Raw genomic sequence first — 12502 nt, forward strand, 5'->3', positions numbered from 1 at the left:
TGAACATAGAAAATGAAAGTGCAAGTTTCAGGTTAAAGTTTTTGGTCAAGGTAGTTTTTTGATGAAGCTGAAGTCCAATCACTTGAAACTTAGTAAACATGTTGCTTATGACATGATCTTTCTTATTTTAATGCCAAATTAGATTATTTTACCCGATATCACTGTCCATTGAACATGGAAAATGATAGTGTGAGTTGGGCATCCGTGTACTTTGGACACATTCTTTTTTCATATGCATTCCTCTTTAATTCTTCCACAGGCAGGATTATGTTGGGTTTTTTTATATAAAAATTGCGCACCTAGTACATAAATATAAAATTTGGCAAATTGGATCATACTCGGGAGTGGTCAAATACAAAAACCTACAATGTTAGAAGCGTAAATGTTAACTTCTCTAGATGGACTTTATTTTACACGTATGCGTCGTTGGGTTACTGATTTGTTGGTGCTTATCAGAAATCTGAATATTATATTTGTGTAAAAATGTAATCGCCTTACACATTCAAAATACGTATGTGCAATTTGCCATATCCATATAGGTACGTAAGGTTTCTAATTCTATAGATACATTGAAATTTGATGACATGATTGATGATTTTCGTATTTTCTTAATGATTTGTGGAAATATAAATACAATTTAAAACCTAGGCTACCAAAGAGAATGTCTCACTAGAACAGATAAATCCATACACGTAGCAAATTATGGAAATTATTTTTATATTATAATATATGATTGGCCAATCCCTAAATCCCGGACTTAAAAAAATCGAAATCCCGAGGTCCCGAATTTAAATAAAGTAAAGTTAAAAAGGATTCCCGGATCCCGAAATCCCGAGCTTAAAACACCCGATCCCGGAGTCCCGATAAAGGTCCTACCCCCCTCCATCTTGTTGTCGAGTATCCAGATTTTTGTTTCGTTTCTTGACAGTTGTTAGTTTGCTGTATATATAGTTGACTCTCTTTTGATCATATATTTTATCGTTTGCTGTTTTGTTGTTTGTTTCAGATACACTTAATTCACATAATTAATTTATATATCCAATTCTGGAATAGTACTGTTGCGCTGGTATATGCGCATAAACAATAGAGGGATTTGTCTTTAATTGGAAAAAATTCTACAACTGACCGATTTTCTGATCATAAAATTGATAATCACTATAGTCCCTTCATTCTGAAATGCCATTAGGGAAACAAATTAAGGCTACTGACTAGTGGAAATCACCCATCTGAACACATATCATTCTGCTCAATTTCAAAAGCTATTTTTATCAAGGAATTGTATATTTAAAAGGAATGGAAACGCGGCCGACTTCAAAGAAAATATTATGATGCATCTCTTGCTTTGACCACATGCAAAGTTACTAATAAAAAACTTATTATTCAATGTTTGTTATCGTGATATTTCATGAAGGTATGTCACAACTGATATAGTAGTCTCAGGTCACAATCAGATGATATCGGACATTTTACGAGTGTTTAAAAGTTTTCATGCAAAATAAAGGACATTTTAAAAATGTAACTAAATGACTGTTAAAGAAAGAAGTTAATTTAAGTATTATGAAGGAAGGAAAATGTAAACAACTGCAGTATATTATCTAGATAAAAGAACTTAGATTACAGGTGTTATAATAAACAACGGCATGCAGGATGTTCCAATTTGCAGGTATAATATATCATGTATTTTGCAGGTATAATATATCATGTATCAATGATAAGCTAATTTGTCTCTGGTCTTACATACTTTTAAGATGTTGAAAATTAATAATGTCGAGCTCACCTGTTAATTAATGCTAAATTATGCAGAGATGCAATAAATTTTCTAATTAGCAACAGTTAAAACTTTCCCACATTCGCATTTTATTTATTTAAACACCAAAGGAATACTTTTGCGGCCTATAGATTACTGCTCTGGGAGAAAAAAAGAAGGAACAGTTTTGCTGTTTCGTATGATAATTTGCGGCAACGCTTTATAATGGCAAACTGCAATTACCAAACAACAATTTAGTATCTAAAGCAGCATTTGACAAAAAAAATGCATATCATCGTGCATGGTATCTAAAAAGGCACAATAAATCCCAATCGTGTGTCTTCTATATATTTCTCGTCTGTTATTTCAAACAAAATGGCGTCAATGTGAACTATAAACATGGGATTTTGAAAAATCATAGCTAATTCGTTTTTATAACCATTTTCAAAAAACCAACACTATGCGATAGAAAAAAGACGAAGCTTTTAAATCATATGTCAAGGTCACATCTATTTCATGCAGTTATTTTACTTATACCAAAATACAAAGTGTCTATGTATTTGTTGACGCACAAATTCAAATTTTCAATATGTTTCGAAATAAAATCATATATATTGTACCAATTTCATTTAGCATTCGTAATTTAGACCAAACTGTAGGAAAATATTCCTTCTTTAAAATGATATCTCATTTTCTCACTTTTTTTCTTTCTACTTTCCAATATAATAAAGAAATCGTAGTGCACTCCCAGATTGATAGACACATTTTGACAGAATATTGAAACTCAAAACTGAAATTTCGAAAAATCGTAGAAAATTCATAAAAGTTACAAGAAACTTCAAAAAAGGCGTAATCGATAGAATAAGGTTTCAGCTTCACATTGATATCAACTGTTTTGTTTTGCACTTCGTAGTTTTCAAGTTTTTAGAAAAAAAATCAAAACACAGTATTTTTTGTTTTGTAATCCGGATGAAACTCCCTCAATTTTCAAGACCGAGGTCTATTCTAATGAGAATTTACTCAATACAATATAACAAACGTATGTTTGATGAGGCATTAAAATGATACCTAAGACCTTACTTTTTTGCTAGGAATAAAAGTTTATTCTTGATTTCGGGTTTCTCTCTTATTTATATCGTCTCAAGCAAGATGACCCCGTGAATTAAAAGACCGATTTATATGACAGGAAATGGAACTCCGTCATGATTTTTTATATTATTCATCATACTTCCGCCTGAGCCAGACATGGTTTATAGCTCTGCGGGTGCGCTGCGGGTATCCCGATTGATCTCGAGCCGCGTTTCCATTCCTTTTAAATATACAATTCCTTGATTTTTATATGAAACTGACAAAATTATGATCATGTTTAAATAAGAGCTAATATTATTACTTCAGATGTTATAACATTTATTCTGTCAGTTAATCTCTTGACCAGGCGTTAATTATTTTAATCATCCCTGGCTTAACAGCTGACTGTAGGTTATTAAGACCAAACAGCTGATCATCTGATTTTCCTCTTCATTACATTTCAAAACCCTTTTAATCTCTATTCTTTATATTTCAGTATTAACCCTTTTATTTTATATTTATTCTTTAAATTTCAGCATCTAAAAAAATTCCTTCTGATCGAGAAAAAAAAAGGAAGTTAATAATTGCTTTTAATATTATAAACAAACAAACAAACAAACAAATATTTTATTTGCCAATCACGGCGCCCAGAATGAGCAGAATAATTATAATACAATTTTCAAACATATATATGCGACTGAAAAAAATATGATATTATTTTTAGATACAGCTATATATTGTTATTTCAGATGTTATAATAGTTACCCTCATTTAATTAATCTGTCTAGTTAACTCATGGAAATATATGAGGTCAACAGCTGACAGCAGAAAGGTTATTAGTGAAACAGCTGGTCATCTGATTTGTCATTATAACTTATAACAACCAAATCTTCTCCACAATAGGTATCCAAAAATAGCAAAGGCAACATATTTTTTAGACAGAAGCTAAACAAGAAATAGGTCAAAGTGCAATACTAAGTGGGTCAAATTATGACTTTTTTCCTCAAAATTACTTAGTTCCAAAGTCCAAACGATAAGTGGTCAGGAAAAGTTCCTCAAAACATTTCATAATCAGATGCACAACTTTAACATCTTTGTGCAATTGTCCTGTGTATTCAGTGGCGGATCCAGCCATTTTAAAAAGGGTCCCAACCCAGAGTAAAATGGGGGGGGGGGGGGGGGGTCAAACAGTATGCTCCCATTCAAATGCATTGATGATCCAAAAAAATGCGGGGGGGGGGGGGGGGGGGGGGGGGGGGGTGTCCAACCCTGGATCCACCACTGGTATTTTCAGGATCTGACTGGAAAACTGTCCAAGTTAGTAACACATGTACATTTTGTACTAAGCTACCCACTTTTCCAATCTCCCTCCTGACTGTCACTGCAATTGGCAGCTCCAGGACTTTGAAAGAAGGAACCAGTAGGTCCACTAAAAACAAGTGCAAACAGGCATTTAAATATCTTAATAATGCCTCACAAATATGCATGGTCCCTTTTTGCCCCCAACTCCCCTTCAGTCCTTTTTGGCTAGCGCCTGTTAAATCTGTATGAAACATCAAGGGTGAGGATGAAGGGTGGCTTCAACCAACTAAAACAGCACTATTGTCAAAAACAAGAAAGATTCAAACCCCCAGACCCCCCTCCCCCTTCTTAATATGCCACTGAACATAACATTTGCTTGTGTAAATCAAATAAAATTTGTAAGGGTTCCGCAGAACCCAGTGCCTCGCCTACTTTTGCTGTAAATCGTAGGCTCAACAAAATTGAGGAAAAAAATCAATAAAAATATTCCTCTTGATACAATCTTATGATTGTAAAAAGCTAGCTTCTATACAAGTTTGGTAAAAATCTATAGTAAATGAATCTATTAATAAATGTTTTGAAAACTTTAACTGCCGACTGTGTTATGTTAACTGGAAGAAAATCTTTTTACAAAATTTACTTCTGGATACTATTTTATGATCATAAATAAGCTTCTGTCCAAGTTTGGTACAAACCAAGGATAGTTTAAGAACGTTATTAAAATTTTTAAAAATTTAACCACAGAGTGAATGTAATGTTTCCCCACAGAAAAACAAAGTCCATTTATAAGTAAAATACGGAAAAAAATAAATTTTATTTTTACAAAATTTACTTCTGGATACTATCTTAAGATCATAAACAAGCTTCTGTCCAAGTTTGGTAGAAATCCAGTATAGTTTAAGAAAGTTATTAAAATTTCAAAAATTTTAACCACAGAGCGAATATTTGTTGACGCCCCCGCTGTCGCCGGAATGTAGAATCGCTACGTCTCGCTTTTTTGACTAAAGTCGAAGGCTCGACAAAAAGCATACATACTGCATATATTAAAAGAAAGTCAATTGTACTTTAGATCTGTATGCAAATTTGCTATTCATGTATTGCATTCTCAGTGCATTCAAAACAACATGTACTGCACATATTTAGAATGTCATTCATGTTACTTTCTGCTCTATAAAAAACACGACTGATTACATAATGGTATGTAAATTGGTCAGGTCAAATAACTGATCATCTCTTCCAATGTTTCAATCATTAAATGTCAAATAGTATAACCGATACTTTTTATAAATGTCAAATAATTATATAATTTGTAATAAAAATTTACTCACTTGGGTTCAAATTGGTGCCATTAATCGATCATTTATTCCCTTGACAAATTTTCCACGTATTGGTCAGACACTTTATTCTTATTTCCAAATTATGAATTAATATAGTTAAAATTCTCTTTTAACAATTCAAGTTGCCACTATTTAAAGCACAAAAGCTGATTTCCTCGAAATTTTATACGAAAAATGAATCAAATGTTATCTTGTATTACAAATATTCCATTAATTCACTCTCTGCGACCTTATCATCAACAGTTTTGTTTATTTTCCCAGATCAATATCACAGTTTGTGTTACATAATCCGATTGCATCACAATCTAGCTCCAGTCTGTGCATTAAATGATTGCATCACAATCTACTGTGTATTTAAGCCTAATCTAATCCAGGTGTTAACAGAAAAGAGGTCATTAAACAATTGCAACCCTACCTAATGACAGTCAAAATACTGTTACAGCTAATTTCACTTTAATTGAATGCAGTTGTGTATTTGGTTCACCTGAGGACATGACTCAGAGCTGATTCATTCCACTTGTCAACCTGAGTACCTTCTGAATAGTGATTGGTTATTGTTCAATATTAATTGATTATTTTAAAGACTGAAAGTGATGACAGCCACAAACTTATAAAAAAAAATCTTTGATTTTGAAAATTAAAAAATAAATAAATATTCAACATATATTTACAATGAATCGAATAAGACTTGTAAATTAATCAATTTGAATTAAAGCACAGAGAATTAAGACTTGTAAATTAATCAATTTGAATTAAAGCACAGAGAATTATGATGTAACATTTAAAAAGAACGTGTATTTAAAGAAGTGTTTTTTAAAGAAAATATTCTTCGTATAAATGCAGCTGGTGTATTATACAAAATATCATGATTTCTTTAAATTAAATGTGTAATAATATCCTTCATTTATACTTTTTTTAATATAAAATAAGATCAAATTCCTGAAATATTGAAAGATATAGTTTTTCCACTTTATCTTCTATAGATGGTATAAATTAGATAGTATATACCATATCAGACTGACACCTTCAGTGTTAATTGAGAATGTCAAAGAAACACATTAACAGCAACCCAGACCAAAGTGTAGAAAACAGCCAAGGCCACTAATAGGGTTTAATTCAACACAGTGACTGAGAATACATGTATAATCTACACTAGCATATTTAGAATGCATTCAACTTCCCTGAGCCAACCCTTAAATCTGCCATTGAAGTATATATATTGCATATTTTTTTGTTTATTTTAATTACAGCTTTAGTTCATCAAACATACATTTACTCCCCTTTATTATACAACCCTTATATAAGTCTTTGTGTTTCATTTCATTTGATAAAAAAAATAGTCAAATCTTTATCATACTATTTGAATGTTCTCTGTCTTCTAGTGGAGTACACTACAATATGTAATAAGAAATGTTATAAGATAAAATGTGAACAATAAGTGTTTATTTGGTCCCTTTTATCATGTCCCAGACAAACAGCTATATCTTTTGTTTACATTCTTGATTTAATAAATTTTTATAACAATGAAACAAATCTCAAGAGCTTATTTACAAGAACACGTTTATAAACCAGGTATGTCACCTATGGAGTAATATTTCACAAAGATATATGCAAAACATTACGTAACCATGGTAATTTAGGTTAAGCTCTTGTTGCAAGATTTTCAAAGGGGATGCTTGTTAGTGTTGGTGACAGTAATGCAATGTTAAATAATATCTCTGTACATTAATATTCAATTGCTATTATTGTTCAGGCCAAATATATGTATACTTGTCTTCTGCCTCATAGCGTAGTGGTGTACGTATACATAGTGAAGTAAAATAATTTATTTATTTATAAATGAAATGTCTATTCTTTAATAATTGTTGATTGAAAAATGATGGGAACAGTCCTTAATCAAAAATATCTATTTAATGTGTTTAAGGGTAAGTTAAGACATGAAAAGTTATGGCAGACAAGGAAACAGTCCTGAACCAACAACTAAGAGGAAGGGACCCAGGGGAGTTGATTCCTGTATCTGGTTAATATTATAATAATAATGCTTGTAATTTCACTTGCCCAACCCAACTTCTTTTCATGCACAATAATTTGAATTTCATGTGTCGGGCTTACTTAAAAATCAACAGATCCTCAGTCTTGCTTAGACCCACTAAGAGAGGTATTTATGGTGTATGAATATCTATATACTTCATTTTGTTCTTACCTTGAAAATGTAAATCCTGATTTGTGAAAGATGGATCAGTATACAATAATTTTATCAAATAAATTAGTTCTATAATCCTGACAGAATAAAATTGAAGACTTTTAATTTCCTAAACATACAATACTGTTATCAGGGCTTTAAAGTTTACACAGAACTGATATAAAATGGAAAGCTATTAATTTTTATATTAAATACACATTTACATGATGTCCATTTCCTATACCGATACATGAACTCAAACATTCTCGGCTGCTATAAATGTAGTCCTAGATTGCTCTAACACCTTGGTCAGCCATTGTGGGGACTTTTTCAGGCAGTCCCACATCAGAGTGTCCGACCTCTTAAGTAATTCGTGACTACAACTTAAGTAGTCTGAGATTGCTCTATTTTCAAATATACTATTTTGGGATAGTATTTTCAATAGGGGCAGAAATTTTGCTTTGCAATCAAATTGAGAATGGAAATGGGGAACGTTTCAAAGAGACAACAACCCGACCAAAGAGCAGACAACAGTTGAAGGCCATCAATGGGTCTCCAATGCAATGATGGTTGTGGACTTATAGAGAGCATGGTTTGCACCCTACACAGGAAGTATAAAGGAAAGTTACTGGAATGAACATTGTTACTACATAGAAAAGGAAAATTCACATGACACAATTGAAAAAATAAGCGTATATGATACTGTCCATAAGTCTTTGAATCACGACCTCTAAGAGTGTGTCAAGACTCCAGGATTGTTGAATAATAAAAATACATGTCTGGTACATGTATGGAAAATTAATGTAGATCTATCCAACTCAGTAGTTTATTTTCAACACATTAAATGGTTAAACAAATTAAATGACCAGGCTATTAACTGAAATTTAACTATTCATAGCGATTAATCTTTTGATCCCGGTTATAATAATGTTTATAATACTATTTACATGTTATAACTGACTTTTCACCCTCGAGCTACAGGACCTTTCATAAACTGGTAACAGTTTAACATTTTATTTAAAGTTAACAATAAGGTAAAATATCTTGAGGCCAAATAAAATAATATGCGTGTTTCCTGTTTCCTCTTTGAAAAAAATAGGGTAGGTAGGTAGGGATTTTTTTTTATTTTACCCTTTTTTTTTTACATTGAGTCTATGGGAGAGAAATCCTGACTTTAACAGTGCTTATTGAAAAATGACCAAAAAAACTTTAGGGTAGGCTATTTCTAAGCTTAAAATATAGGGTAGGTAGGGAAACAGGAAACACACATGCTTTTTTATTTAGCCTGACACTTGTAAGGCTTGATCATATAATTTGTTATAAATATTGACACTTAGGCCAAATAAATATATATGTACACTTTAACTCAAGCCTGTATTGTAGTGGTTGTTGTGGAAAGAAGATGTGGTATGATTGCCATTAAGACAACTTTTCATAAGAGACCAAACAACACAGAAATTAACAGCTTTTTTTTTTTTTTTTGCTTTGTTACGAATTTTTTATGTCAAGTCCTTTTATAACAAACTATACCGTATGGGTTTTCTCATTGTTGGGGGCTGTATGGTGCCTATAATTGCTTACATCCATTTTAATTGAACTTTTGGGGAGAGTTGTAGCATTGGCATTAATATCATATCTCCTTATTTTTATTAGGATAGGTACTGCACTTCAAATGAGGTGAAAAGATTTTATTCAAAATTTTACATAGACTGTAGGTCAAGACTTTATAACAACCTCAATTTAACTGTAATATTCCCAAAATGATATGACTTTTCATACCTGTAGCCAGGGGGGTTTCGTCCAACTATATGCTCCCATTCAAATGCATTGATTGTCAAAAAAGGGGGGTTTAAACCCACAGACCCCCCTGGATCCGCCACTGATTGGGGGGTTTAAACCCACAGACCCCCTGGATCCACAACTGATTGCACTTTATAAAATGGAGACAAAAATTTCAAAATTCACAACTTACAGAAAATTTCATGTACATGTACAACTCAATTACTTATAAATGCTTACCTTCAACTCGTTTTCACCTTTAGAATAAAAATTTCTTACAAAACTATTTTCCTGTTTATAGTTTAGAATATTTAATCCTACATCAAAGTTTGTAACGTAAAATAAAACCTCTTATTCATAAATACAAAACACTTCAAAATACCTTTCTCACTGACAAGGCAAGATAGATCTTATTAAAGATTCACGACACTTGAATATCTTCGCCGCACAGGTATTTTTAAGGTAAATAAACAAATTTTATCTTTCAGACTTCATTTGTCAAATATCATTTAAAAGATTAAACTTATATGCTTTAAATATACTGAACGGCAATAAAAATGCACTTACTAGTTTAAAACTGAACAAATAATCATGTACTTGTTTAAAGTCAGAACCCTTGTCTAGTGTTTTGTTTTATTTTAATGTGAAAATTGCTATTCAGTAATTTGGGTGTTGATAGCAGATTAATAATTGTTTCTTTTTATAAATTTATTCACAACTTTTTAATAATGTGCACGATTTTGTGCTAAACATAATGACAATTTATATTTGAAGACTGTGATGGGCTGTATCTAACAAAGAATGACCCATGCTTCACTAATTTGCATACCCAATGGTTGCAAGATTTATTTTTTTAACTATATATTTCACATCTATCTAGCTTGTTGTTGGTCAAGAGGAAATCCTTCCAAAATAAATAAACTTTCGATAAAACAACAAAAAACTTCCCTAATTTAATACATCTTATTTCATCATTCCGAATAATATATATAAATAATCTCAGAAAGAGGTGTTTTTTGTATTAACATTTTATGTCCCATTGGTTATATTAATAGCTAGTGTTTAAAACATGTAAAAATGTAGGTAAAATACAACTGTGAATTGTCATGAATTTTTGCAGACAACAGAAGAAGCTGTGAGTCCCACTTTTCCTTCAAGTCACCATTGACATTGGTGGATCCAGGGGAAGGGGGTTAACCGTTAGAACGATCAATGCATTTGAATGGGGACATATATTTTCTTTTTGCGGTGAGTATAACCATAAATATTTACACCTAGAGCAAAAGGTTATATAAATTAAATACCTTGTATTTTATCAGACATTTATATTTTAGATGTTGTGTTATAACACATAGATAAATCAAGGTCAAACAGATAACTAATGATCCATTAACATATTACGACACCTTAAAGATGGCCTTGGACCTAATGTACCCCAAAGTCGGCTGAACTCTTCAGATCTTCTTGTAAACTAAATGAATCAATTCTTTTAAATTTCTTAATACACATGTACATGTACATGTTAAACGTTTAGACACATGCAGGTCTTTGTTTCAAGAATATTTCATGACAAATGAAAGCAGTATACTTCAAAATTTTAAGAAGTTAACTAAGTCATGTAAGTGCTATCCCAGTGCCTAAAAGATACAAAACTGAAATTTGCGTAGAATAATTTAGAAAATTTTCCAAAACCTCATTTATGCATTCTTAATCAAAGTTCAATAAATTGGACATGGAAGACCAAGGTTCTCCCTTAACAGCACCTACAAGCTGAAGAAGTCTTGGTGCATGATTTTCGAGGCCCCTCATGGGGGGGGTCCTAGTAATCACATAATCACCATTTTTTTGCCAATATAATCACATAATCATTAAATATTTGCTTATCTTTAGTAATCAAATAATCATAAACTAAAAATACAGTCCTATGTAATCAAATAATCATGAAATATTTGGCTTAATAATCAAATAATCATTAAAAAAAACGGCCAAGTAATCACATAATCAAAAAACCCATGAGGGCCCTCATTTTCTGTGAGGAACACCATATCAGGATACAGTGCATCCTCAAAAGATAATCTTTTAATCTTTATGATGATAAAAAGTATTAAAAAAAAATTCATGTCAAAATGTTAAACTCATAATGATAATCTGGGACTATCTTAACACAATATCACGAGTCACTAATCTCTTTGATATAGCTGTCACAGTTATTAAAAAATCTGACAGTCTCAGAGCACACACATCCATCACATCGTCATGATCATGATTGCAAAAAAAAATAATGAATAAAATATTAATTTACAATAAAAAAATAACAGTTTTACCTAAATTCACGATCTACTGTTCGTCAGAAAAAAAGGTCTACTTATGATATGATAGATATGATAATATGTTTCTACTGTACATGTACATGTACATGACACTTTTTTGTCATGTTTGTGGAAAATTATACATGATAAATTTTGTAGCTCGACTTTGCTGGATTCTTGGCAAAATTTTGGACAGAGTGTATTGAAATTTACAGGTCTATTGCATCTAATCATGTTCTACATGACACACACATTCGCTTACCGTAAATATTAGTACCAGTAGTATTTTGGTGAATGTTCAGTTCGAACGTGCTATTCCCGATATGGTTGAAGTTAAAAGTCTAGAGATGTTCCAAACTTCTGAGAACTTCCGAATAATTACGCGCCAAATATATTATAAAATCAAAGTACTGAAGTACTGAACATCGAATGACCGCAAGTCTTGTGGATGGCCAGAAGCACTTGTCTCCGAAAACAATCACATCTGATTTTCTACATCTGAAAGTGAGGATAAGGTGCATAGATATTTTGTTTCTGAGACAATGTCATGCATGGATGGTTTATAAATAACAGGGAATTCAACCTCACCGTTATAACGATTCAGTCAGCAATTTGGAATTTGGCGGCTTAAAGAGGGGCAAACGATACCAGAGGAATAGTCAAACTCAAAATTCGAAACTCACAACTCCACGAATTCAAATGAAAAAGACAAACAGACAAAAAATAGTACACAAGAAACAACATAGAAAACTAAAGATTAAGCAACATCAAGCGGGAT

General features: G+C 31.9%; 1 protein-coding gene across 1 annotated transcript in view; it reads right to left on the bottom strand.

The window, feature by feature from the left end:
* The window catches only part of LOC134719009 (coronin-6-like), a 241453-nt gene extending 229366 nt beyond the window's left edge, over positions 1–12087 (bottom strand). Inside the window, exon 1 of the mRNA XM_063581918.1 lies at positions 11987–12087. The gene's annotated coding sequence lies outside the window, so the exon portion shown is untranslated. The remainder of the gene's footprint in view (positions 1–11986) is intronic.
* Between the last annotated feature and the right edge of the window lie 415 nt (positions 12088–12502).

The sequence above is a fragment of the Mytilus trossulus genome, chromosome 5, assembly GCF_036588685.1.
Source record: "Mytilus trossulus isolate FHL-02 chromosome 5, PNRI_Mtr1.1.1.hap1, whole genome shotgun sequence".
Classification (NCBI taxonomy): domain Eukaryota; kingdom Metazoa; phylum Mollusca; class Bivalvia; order Mytilida; family Mytilidae; genus Mytilus; species Mytilus trossulus.